Here is an 11,869-nt window from a genome sequence, read left to right on the forward strand (position 1 = left end):
ACTGGGAAGAGCTGATTATTCAGAAAGCTGGGTCTCAAACCCCCACAATCTAAAATTGATGACCAATCCTAAGGAGAAGCCATCAATATAAAGTACTGGACAACCTCTATAATGCCCCCAGTGCCAAATAATGGGGAATCTCCACATACCTCCACCTGCAAAGCCGCCACCACATATATGGCTGTTCTGTGCGCACAGGACCTGTGATGAGGTCACAGGAGGGGGGGAGTCAGGGGTCACATGATCACGGGCCTCAGTGGATGCAGGACTCTGCTGTGCTGGTTGTCATGGTGCTGGATGAGGTGAAGGTTATGTGTGGGGTCAGGAGGGGTTTACAGTGTGGATGTAGCAGAGTCGCGTATGTACGAGGCGTACGAGGTGTACGGAGCAGAGCCGCGCGTGTATGAGGTGTACGGAGCGGAGCCGCGTGTACGAGGCGTACGGAGCGGAGCCGCGCGTGTACGAGGCGTACGAGGTGTACGGAGCAGAGCCGTGTGTGTACGAGGTGTACGGAGCGGTGCCGCGTGTACGAGGCGTACGGAGCGGAGCCGCGCGTGTACGAGGCGTACGGAGTGGAGCCGCGTGTGTACGAGGCGTGCGGAGCGGAGCCGCGCGTGTGCGAGGTGTACGGAGCGGAGCCGCGTGTGTACGAGGTGTACGGAGCAGAGCCGCGTGTGTACGAGGCGTGCAGAGCCGTGTGTGTACGGGGCGGAGCCGCGTGTGTACGAGGCGTACAGAGCGGAGCCGCATATGTGCGAGGTGTACGGAGCGGAGCCGCGTGTGTACGAGGCGTACAGAGCGGAGCCGCATATGTGCGAGGTGTACGGAGCGGAGCCGCATGTGTACGAGGTGTACGGAGCAGAGCCGCGTGTGTACGAGGCGTGCAGAGCCGTGTGTGTACGGGGCGGAGCCGCGTGTGTACGAGGCGTACAGAGCGGAGCCGCATATGTGCGAGGTGTACGGAGCGGAGCCGCATGTGTACGAGGTGTACGGAGCGGAGCCGCGTGTGCACGAGGTGCGGAGCGGAGCCGCGTGTGCACGAGGTGTGCGGAGCGGAGCCGCGTGTGCACGAGGTGTACGGAGCGGAGCCGCGGGTGTACGGAGCGGAGCCGCGTGTGCACGAGGTGCGGAGCGGAGCCGCGTGTGCACGAGGTGTACGGAGCGGAGCCGCGTGTGCACGAGGTGTACGGAGCGGAGCCGCGTGTGCACGAGGTGTACGGAGCGGAGCCGCGTGTGCACGAGGTGTACGGAGCGGAGCCGCGTGTGCACGAGGTGTACGGAGCGGAGCCGCGCGTGTACGAGGCGTACGGAGCGGAGCCGCGTGTGTACGAGGCGTGCAGAGCCGCGTGTGTACGAGGCGTAGAGAGCAGAGCCGCATGTGTGCGAGGTGTACGGAGCGGAGCCGCATGTGTACGAGGTGTACGGAGCAGAGCCGCGTGTGTACGAGGCGTGCAGAGCCGTGTGTGTACGGGGCGGAGCCGCGTGTGTACGAGGCATACAGAGCGGAGCCGCATATGTGCGAGGTGTACGGAGCGGAGCCGCATGTGTACGAGGTGTACGGAGCGGAGCCGCGTGTGCACGAGGTGTGCGGAGCGGAGCCACGTGTGCACGAGGTGTACGGAGCGGAGCCGCGTGTGCACGACGTGTACGGAGCGGAGCCGTGTGTGCACGAGGTGTACGGAGCGGAGCCGCGTGTGCACGAGGTGTACGGAGCGGAGCCGCGTGTGCACGAGGTGTACGGAGCGGAGCCGCGTGTGCACGAGGTGTACGGAGAGGAGCTGCGGGTGTACGGAGCGGAGCCGCGTGTGTACGGAGCGGAGCCGCGCGTGTACGAGGTGTACGGAGCGGAGCCGCGCGTGTACGAGGTGTACGGAGCGGAGCCGCGTGTGTACGAGGTGTACGGAGCGGAGCCGCATGTGCACGAGGTGTACGGAGCGGAGCCGCATGTGCACGAGGTGTACGGAGCGGAGCCGCGTGTGCACAAGGTGTACGGAGCGGAGCCGCGTGTGCACGAGGTGTACGGAGCGGAGCCGCGTGTGCACGAGGTGTACGGAGTGGAGCCGCGTGTGCACGAGGTGTACGGAGTGGAGCCGCGTGTGCACGAGGTGTACGGAGTGGAGCCGCGTGTGCACGAGGCGTACGGAGCGGAGCCGCGCGTGTACGAGGCGTACGGAGCGGAACCGCGTGTGCACGAGGTGTACGGAGCGGAACCGCGTGTGCACGAGGTGTACGGAGCGGAACCGCGTGTGCACGAGGTGTACGGAGTGGAGCCGCGTGTGCACGAGGTGTACGGAGTGGAGCCGCGTGTGCACGAGGTGTACGGAGTGGAGCCGCGTGTGCACGAGGTGTACGGAGTGGAGCCGCGTGTGCACGAGGCGTACGGAGCGGAGCCGCGCGTGTACGAGGCGTACGGAGCGGAACCGCGTGTGCACGAGGTGTACGGAGCGGAACCGCGTGTGCACGAGGTGTACGGAGCGGAGCTGCGTGTGCACGAGGTGTACGGAGAGGAGCCGCGGGTGTACGAGGTGTACGGAGCGGAGCCGCGCGTGTACGAGGTGTACGGAGCGGAGCCGCGTGTGTACGAGGTGTACTGAGTGGAGCCGCGTGTGCACGAGGTGTACTGAGCGGAGCCGCATGTGTACGAGGTGTACGGAGCAGAGCCGCGTGTGTACGAGGCGTGCAGAGCCGTGTGTGTACGGGGCGGAGCCGCGTGTGTACGAGGCGTACAGAGCGGAGCCGCATATGTGCGAGGTGTACGGAGCGGAGCCGCATGTGTACGAGGTGTACGGAGCGGAGCCGCGTGTGCACGAGGTGCGGAGCGGAGCCGCTTGTGCACGAGGTGTACGGAGCGGAACCGCGTGTGCACGAGGTGTACGGAGCGGAGCCGCGTGTGCACGAGGTGTACGGAGCGGAGCCGCGTGTGCACGAGGTGTACGGAGAGGAGCCGCGGGTGTACGGAGCGGAGCCGCGTGTGTACGAGGTGTACGGAGCGGAGCCGCGCGTGTACGAGGTGTACGGAGCGGAGCCGCGTGTGTACGAGGTGTACGGAGTGGAGCCGCATGTGCACGAGGTGTACGGAGCGGAGCCGCGTGTGCACGAGGTGCACGGAGCGGAGCCGCGTGTGCACAAGGTGTACGGAGTGGAGCCGCGTGTGCACGAGGTGTACGGAGTGGAGCCGCGTGTGCACGAGGTGTACGGAGTGGAGCCGCGTGTGCACGAGGTGTACGGAGCGGAGCCGCAGGTGTACGGAGCGGAACCGCGTGTGCACAAGGTGTACGGAGCGGAGCTGCGTGTGTACGAGGTGTACGGAGAGGAGCCGCGGGTGTACGGAGCGGAGCCGCGTGTGTACGAGGTGTACGGAGCGGAGCCGCGCGTGTACGAGGTGTACGGAGCGGAGCCGCGTGTGTACGAGGTGTACGGAGTGGAGCCGCATGTGCACGAGGTGTACGGAGCGGAGCCGCATGTGTACGAGGTGCACGGAGCGGAGCCGCGTGTGCACAAGGTGTACGGAGTGGAGCCGCGTGTGCACGAGGTGTACGGAGCGGAGCCGCATGTGTATGAGGTGCACGGAGCGGAGCCGCGTGTGCACAAGGTGTACGGACTGGAGCCGCGTGTGCACGAGGTGTACGGAGTGGAGCCGCGTGTGCACGAGGTGTACGGAGCGGAGCCGCGGGTGTACGGAGCGGAACCGCGTGTGCACGAGGTGTACGGAGCGGAGCCGCATGTGTATGAGGTGCACGGAGCGGAGCCGCGTGTGCACAAGGTGTACGGACTGGAGCCGCGTGTGCACGAGGTGTACGGAGTGGAGCCGCGTGTGCACGAGGTGTACGGAGTGGAGCCGCGTGTGCACGAGGTGTACGGAGCGGAGCCGCAGGTGTACGGAGCGGAACCGCGTGTGCACGAGGTGTACGGAGCGGAGCTGCGTGTGCACGAGGTGTACGGAGCGGAGCCGCATGTGTACGAGGTGCACGGAGCGGAGCCGCGTGTGCACAAGGTGTACGGAGTGGAGCCGCGTGTGCACGAGGTGTACGGAGCGGAGCCGCATGTGTATGAGGTGCACGGAGCGGAGCCGCGTGTGCACAAGGTGTACGGACTGGAGCCGCGTGTGCACGAGGTGTACGGAGTGGAGCCGCGTGTGCACGAGGTGTACGGAGCGGAGCCGCGGGTGTACGGAGCGGAACCGCGTGTGCACGAGGTGTACGGAGCGGAGCCGCATGTGTATGAGGTGCACGGAGCGGAGCCGCGTGTGCACAAGGTGTACGGACTGGAGCCGCGTGTCCACGAGGTGTACGGAGTGGAGCCGCGTGTGCACGAGGTGTACGGAGCGGAGCCGCGGGTGTACGGAGCGGAACCGCGTGTGCACGAGGTGTACGGAGCGGAACCGCGTGTGCACGAGGTGTACGGAGCGGAGCCGCGTGTGCACGAGGTGTACGGAGCGGAGCCGCGTGTGCACGAGGTGTACGGAGTGGAGCCGCTTGTGCACGAGGTGTACGGAGCAGAGCCACTTGTGTATGAGGTGTAAGGAGCGGAGTCATATGTGTGTGTATTAGGTGTACGGAGCGGAGCCGCGTGTGTACGAGGTGTACAGAGCGGAGCCGCGTGTGTACGAGGTGTACGGAGCGGAGCCGCATGTGCACGAGGTGTACGGAGCGGAGCCGCGTGTGCACGAGGTGTACGGAGCGGAGCCGCGTGTGCACGAGGTGTACGGAGCGGAGCCGCGTGTGCACGAGGTGTACGGAGCGGAGCCGCGTGTGCACGAGGTGTACGGAGCGGAGCCGCTTGTGCACGAGGTGTACGTAGCGGAGCCACGTGTGTATGAGGTGTAAGGAGCGGAGTCATATGTGTGTGTACGAGGTGTACGGAGCGGAGCCGCGTGTGTACAAGGTGTACAGAGCGGAGCCGCGTGTGTACGAGGTGTACGGAGCGGAGCCGCGTGTGTACGAGGTGTACGGAGCGGAGCCGCGTGTGTACGAGGTGTACGGAGCGGAGCCGCGTGTGTACGAGGTGTACGGAGCGGAGCCGCGTGTGTACGAGGTGTACGGAGCGGAGCCGCGTGTGTACGAGGTGTACGGAGCGGAGCCGCGTGTGTACGAGGTGTACGGAGCGGAGCCGCGTGTGTACGAGGTGTACGGAGCGGAGCCGCGTGTGTACGAGGTGTACGGAGCGGAGCCGCGTGTGTACGAGGTGTACGGAGCGGAGCCGCGTGTGTACGAGGTGTACGGAGCGGAGCCGCGTGTGTACGAGGTGTACGGAGCGGAGCCGCGTGTGTACGAGGTGTACGGAGCGGAGCCGCGTGTGTACGAGGTGTACGGAGCGGAGCCGCGTGTGTACGAGGTGTACGGAGCGGAGCCGCGTGTGTACGAGGTGTACAGAGCGGAGCCGCGTGAGTACGAGGTGTACGGAGCAGAGTCGCGTGTGTACGAGGTGTACGGAGCGGAGCCGCGTGTGTACGGAGTGGAGCCGCGTGTGTAAGAGGTGTACGGAGCGGAGTCTCGTTTGTACGGAGTGGAGCCGCGTGTGTACAAGGTGTATGGAGCAGAGCTGCGTGTCGACGGAGCGGAGCCGTTTGTGTACGAGATGTACAGAGCGGAGTTGTGTGTTTACTACGTGTACGGAGCGAAGCCGTGTGTGTACGAGGTGTACGGAGCTGAGCCGTGTGTATGATGTGTATGGAGCGGAGTCATATGCGTGTGTACGGCATGTGCTGAGCGGAGCTGTGTGTAGGATGTGTGCGGAGTAATTTGGGCGTTACATGATGATGAAAAAGCTTTATTTATTACATGTTTAATTTTTTTTTTTTTTACGTTGTTCATCATATAGGACAAATAATGGGAGACTTTTATAGATCGGTTCGTTCTGGAAGTGGCGATTCCAAGTATGTGTACTTTTTTTTGTTTTCATTTTTATTTTTTCTATGAAAACAATGTTTTTAGTGACTAAATATTTTTCAGGACATTTTGGACTATTTTTACAGATTGTCTTTTTTTTTAAATAATTTGTCCCAGTACGGGACGTCAACTTTCACTTATCTGATTACTAGTTTAATAGCCTAAAAAACAAAGAAATGAGCCGGACTATAAGCTGGTATAAGTGCAAAGTGTAAGAGCATGTTCACACTATGGCAATTTCACAGACAAAACCCAGGAAAAAAAAACAAAATGAGCATATACCCTACAGCAAGTGAATAGTAATAGTACATGTAAATAACATAGGGTATTTAGTTAACGATATTTTGATAAAAAAAAGCATAAAAGTCATCCCATCATGACAAGTTGTACCCATCTGGATGATCCTAAACTGTCTCTAGTATTATAACCTTTCCTTGTGTCAAACGAGCTCAATGTGAATAAGGGCAGTGCAGGAAATACTAAGCTCAGAAAGGAGGGGCTACCACCCCTGTTTGTACATAGTAGAAGAAAATACAGCAAAGGCAAAGAAATGAGCCGGACTATAAGCTGGCATGTGTGCAAAGTGTAAGAGCATAGTCACACATGGACCACTTCACAGACAAAACCCAAGAAGAAACGAAATAAGCATATACCCTGCAGTAAATTAATAGTAATAGTACATGTAATAGTGCATAATATTAATAATATTCACATTGAGGTTGCTACTTGGCCTGGGGTCTCCATGGCAATCATTGACAATTCACAATTGTGAGTTGTCTATGAGGATAAAGAGGGAGCCCAATCCCTCATATAACCCTCTAGATACTGCTGTCACTTTTTGGGATTATATGGCTGTGATCAGTACTGGCACAGATCGCAGCTGTTGCAGCACCTTAATAAGTCACAATATTATTGTGCACATCGGTAGACTGTTGCGACATTTGCCGTTAGTACAAGCAAGGGCATAGGACCAACATGAGATGAAGAAGATGCTAACCTCATCATTATTGTTACAGAGTAAGTGGTGCTCTGTCCACAGCAGCTGTGAGTGCACTAACAGCAAATACATCTCTTGGCTGGGAGACTTCGGTGAAGCTCCATTACATCTGCCTTCACTTACACTGCTACTGCTACATCCGAGAGCGAAGGAAGTTCCGGAATTCCACCTGCACTCTGCTCCAGGCTTATTCACATCTCTCTGCCTTCAGATGATTATAATGACAGAGTGCAGGACTCATGAGATATCTTCAGACAGGAAGAGGAGCTAACAAAGTCAGTGTTTTGGAGTGGCCATCACAAAGCCCTGATCTCAATCCTATTGAAAATGTATGGGCAAAGCTGAAAAGGCAGGTGCGAGCAAGGCGACCTACAAACCTGGATCAGTTACACCAGTTTTGTCAGGAGGAATGGACCCAAATTCTGACTGACTATTGTGAGAAGCTTGTGGAAGGATATCCCAAACATTTGACCCAAGTCATTCAGTTTAAGAGCAATGGTACCAAATACTAATAAAATGTATGTAAACTTTTGACTTTGCAGTAGGTAATCAAAACATTCTCTCTCTCTCATTATTCTGGCGTTTGGCAAATATTAAAAATTATGGTTATCCTAATTGACCTAAAACGAGAAAAGTTTATTCTGATTTCATGTCATATATTGAGAAAAACATGCATATGTGTCTTTTTATATAGTGTATGTAAACTTCTGGTTTCAATTGTATATACCCACCCCTCAGTCCTATAGTATCTATATTGTATATATTTATATATGCTCATGACATATTGTCTGATCACCTGTTGAGGATGCCTGGTCAGAGTAGTGGTAATTGACGAGGAGTGGGGGAGCCATACCATTTCAACTTAGGGTGCTAACCTCTGCGATGAAGGGAACTGTGAAGCGCAAAACTAGTCCCTGTCTCCCATCATTTCTGCTCTTTTTTTAAAAAAAATCATTGTTTTTCTGTGCAAATGTGTGTGCATTTATTTGTGTGTGCAGTTATGTCTTCATGTATTGGGTTTTTAAATTAACTAAACAAAGAGTTTTTAAAGGGTTTTTTGGTTATGGCTTACATGTATAAGGGTCCCATAGGTTGACTGATTTGGTTGTTGATTGTGGGGGCTATGTAGGGGCTCATACTGTATATAGGGGGATGTCAGCATACTTAATTCTGCTCAATATTAAGTCGTACAATTATTAATATTTTTTTATATTATGTTAATATTATTATTGAGCAGAATGAATTTCAGCTTATTGGTTCGGCCTCCACAACAGTCATGGTCTCTCATGTGGCCCCTTGTGAAAATTAATTTCCCACCCCTGCTCTATTTTATATAGCGCTATGTAATGTATGGTGCTGTACATAAGGGACAAATTTGCACGGCGTGATACACACGCTGCTATCTCTGTCGTTTTCCATCTACGGATGTACACCAAAGCACCTGTGTATTACTCACAGAGCCTATCACGATATATCAAAGGGGATCATGTGGCATTTCACGTGATACATTTGGTACCTGAAGTGGGGGGAATCAGTCCCATCTAAGATGCGGGGGGCCCTGGCCACTCTTAATCCACCCCTGCAGCCAGCCAATCACAGTAATGTCACTACCAAGATGGCTTCGGCATTACAGGCAATCCCCGCATTCTTATTAGATGTGTAACAGGCAACAACATGTGGGGCGGGGATTCGAGTTTCAAATTAGAGCACTAGCTAATGCTCGCTGAGTACATCCAAGCACCTAGATACTTGAGTGATATCAGAGTATCACCGAGCACGTTCTCTCATCCCTAGAGGAATGGCTATAGGAGTGACGTGGGCTGCATAGCAAAAGAGGGAGCAGGGTGCAAAAGCACCACGGTCAGCCCCTAGCCAGTACGTTGGATGCTACTGCACACTGCGGCCGGCTCCCAGCCAGTGTGTTGGCTGCTTCTGCCCACTACACAGACGAACTGAGCACACCGAAGCCAGCTCAAAGAAGCTCCCTGCCAAAACACGGGCAGTTTGCACACTGTGCCATCAGAGATTGAAGCGAGGCATAAATGTTCTTAACCTGAGCGCCACCTGCATGACGAGGCACCTGAATGCAAAGCACAAGCTGCAGTGGAGTACACACCTGAAAAAAGAGGTAAGATCTGAGCCTCCTCCTGCTGCAGTCTCGTCCTCTTCCTCCTGCTCCCAAGCAACAAGGCTACATAGCTCCTCGTAAAGAGAGGATGTGACAGCACTACCACCACCAGTGTCAACGAGCATCTCTACACCATCCCATTGAAGCATTCAGCTGTTCATCCCCCAAACACTGGATCCCATATTGCACATGTGGCCTCCCAAGTGATTTAGAAAGGGCTATCAATACATTGAGATCAGGGGAACCACAGTACGTGGTTCAGAGCCGCCGCTACTTTTCCAGGTAGGCCATCCCAGCCCTGCACAATCATGTCATAGACAAAATCAGGTGCGCACTCCGCAACTCCACCGATATGTGGACTATTAAGCACAAGCAGGGACGTTATATCTCTCTGACTGCCCATTGGATAAATTTTGTAGCGGCTGGGCCTGAGGCAGAAAGCGTTTTGGTGCAAGAGGTGCCTCCTCTTCCTGCTCCACTTTCTCCAAATCTGGTCAGCTTAACACCTGCACGACCTACTTCAGCAGAGCCAGGGGGAAACAACAGCAGGCTGTTCTGAAACTCATCTGTTTGGGGGAAAAAATCCCACACTGTGCAGGAGCTGTGGACGGGGATCAAACAACAGACCAATGAGTGGTTGGGGCCGCTGAACTACAAGCTCGGCCTAGTGGTGTGCAATAAAGGGCGAAATCTTGTAGCATTTCTGGGCCTAGCCAGTTTGATAAACATCCCTTGCCTGGTCCATGTGCTAAATTTGGTGGTGCACAGCTTCCTGAAAAATGACCCCAAGATGTCAGAGCTGCTGCAGAAAATATGGGCCGTCTGTGAGCTCTTTCGGCGTTCTCACTCTGCTGCTTGCCTGTCTGTGCTGCAGGATTACTTCTGCTTTCCCACTCACAGCCTCATATGCGACGTACCTATAAGGTACCTTGCATATGCTGGAGAGACGGTGCGAGCAGCAGCAGACAATAGTAGAATTTCAGCTGCAGTATGCATGGGTGAGTCGCTCTTCACAACCAAGGAGTGGGCCTTCTTGCATGACATGTGTGCCATGTTGCGCTACTTTGAGTTCTCCACGAACATGGCCAGTGCTGAAGAAGCCATTATCAGTGTTACTATCCAACTTCTAGGCTTCCTTGTAAAAACGCTTAAGCGATGATGGATGAGGTAGTGGCATAGGAGGAAGATGTGGAGGAACAGGGACCATTCACACCATTAACATGACAGTCGTCCACACATGGCTCAGAGGATGGATTCCTGTACCAATAGCAGCCACGTACACAACTGTTCAGCCAGGGAACATATTTTGAGGATGATGAGGAGGAACCATAGTCACAGCAGCAGGGTGGCACTCACAGCAGCTCACAGGCATCACAGAAGTACGGCTGGGGGGGATACAGAGGACCAAGATGATACACTACCCATGGAGGACAGCTTGTCGTTGCCTCTGGGCAGCCTGGCTCACATGAGCCAAGTTGCCCGGATTGTTACAAGTCCTGATTACTAAGTGGCAACCTGCTGGATCCCTCTACAATCGCAATGTGTCATCCTTACTTCCATCACTGGAGCGTGATCGGAAAAAAGGGAAAACAAGTGCACACTGGTAGACGCACAACTGACTGCGTCCTCACCTGACAGCGGGGGCTCATTGGAAGAACAAGGCAAAGGAGGAGGAAGTCGCCAACGCAGCTGGGGCACTGGCACCACCTCAGAAGGGAGGGTCAGCATGGCTGAAATGTGGAAAACCGTCTTCAGCATGCAGCAACATCCAGCACCACCAGCTAATATGGTTCGAAGTAGCAGGAGGCAGCGTTTCGGTTATGCCTGTGTGGCAACTCACTCGGGATTAATAAGTTATAGATAATAAAAAATGCAACTGACCCTGCCAGTTCCTGTGTACAGACTACATATCCTGACACTTCAGTCAATAGTGGTGCCTGCGAGTACAGAGATAGCAATAAGGCCTCGGCCCCACTATCAGTATTTGGTCAGTATTCGGTCAGTATTTTTCCTCAGGAGTGGGAGCCAAAACCTGGAGTCGGTGATAAATGCCGGTGTAGTGCACTTGTTTCTGTTATACCTTTTCTCTGATTGTTCCTCACCTGGTTTTGGCTCCCACTCCTGAGAAAAAAAACTGACCAAATACTGATAGTGGGGCCGTGGCCTAACCACAGAACTAGGAGATGGCAACTTGGACTTAACCTGCCGGCGAGTTGCTGCATCTTCCTCCTAAAGACCGGCAGAGCAGAGTGTGAATTAACTACAAGAGGAGAAGTGTTTTGAACAAAGGAAAGATCCCAGAGTGAGTAAAGTAAATAATGAAATACCAAACAAAGAATAAAGCAATTAGGCTATGTGCCCATGATGCAGAAATGCTCCGGATTTTTCCTGAGCGTTTCCGCATCTCCCTGGCAGAAAAAAACGCATGTGGATTGTACATGCGTTTTTCCTGCCAGGGACATGCGGGTGCGTTCTTCACATGCATTTCCGCATGCGGGTTGACAAGCGCTTTCCAAGCGATTTTAGCATCACTTGGAAAGTGCTTGTCAACTTGGTCACACTATATAAATCCATGCAAACAGCATGGATTTATATAGTGTGACCCGAGAGAATGTCAAAAACTAAAAAATAAATCTATACTTACCTTCCGATGGCCCCGGTGTCTTGCTTCGCTCGGTCCCGGCTGCCGGCAGATCGCGGTACACTGAAGGACCTGCCGACGTCAGCGTCGCGTGACCCGTCACATGACTATGACGTCAGCGCAGGTCCTCCAGTCCATCGCGATCTACAGGCATGAGAGGAGGAGCGCAGCGGGGGCCGCCAGAAGGTAACTATACATTTCTTTTTTATTTTATT

At 54.9% G+C, this 11,869-nt stretch overlaps 1 long non-coding RNA gene across 1 annotated transcript; it reads left to right on the forward strand.

Moving 5' to 3' along the window:
• The first annotated feature begins 238 nt into the window (after positions 1-238).
• On the forward strand, positions 239-7,772 carry LOC141271944 (uncharacterized). Its single transcript, XR_012321949.1, has 3 exons — positions 239-302; positions 5,821-5,875; positions 6,905-7,772. It is a non-coding gene; the product is annotated as an uncharacterized lncRNA (long non-coding RNA).
• Positions 7,773-11,869: the final 4,097 nt, after the last annotated feature.

Source organism: Phyllobates terribilis, unplaced genomic scaffold, assembly GCF_046119375.1.
Source record: "Phyllobates terribilis strain yellow unplaced genomic scaffold, ASM4611937v1 Scaffold_5__5_contigs__length_657084704, whole genome shotgun sequence".
In the NCBI taxonomy this organism is placed as follows: Eukaryota; Metazoa; Chordata; class Amphibia; order Anura; family Dendrobatidae; genus Phyllobates; species Phyllobates terribilis.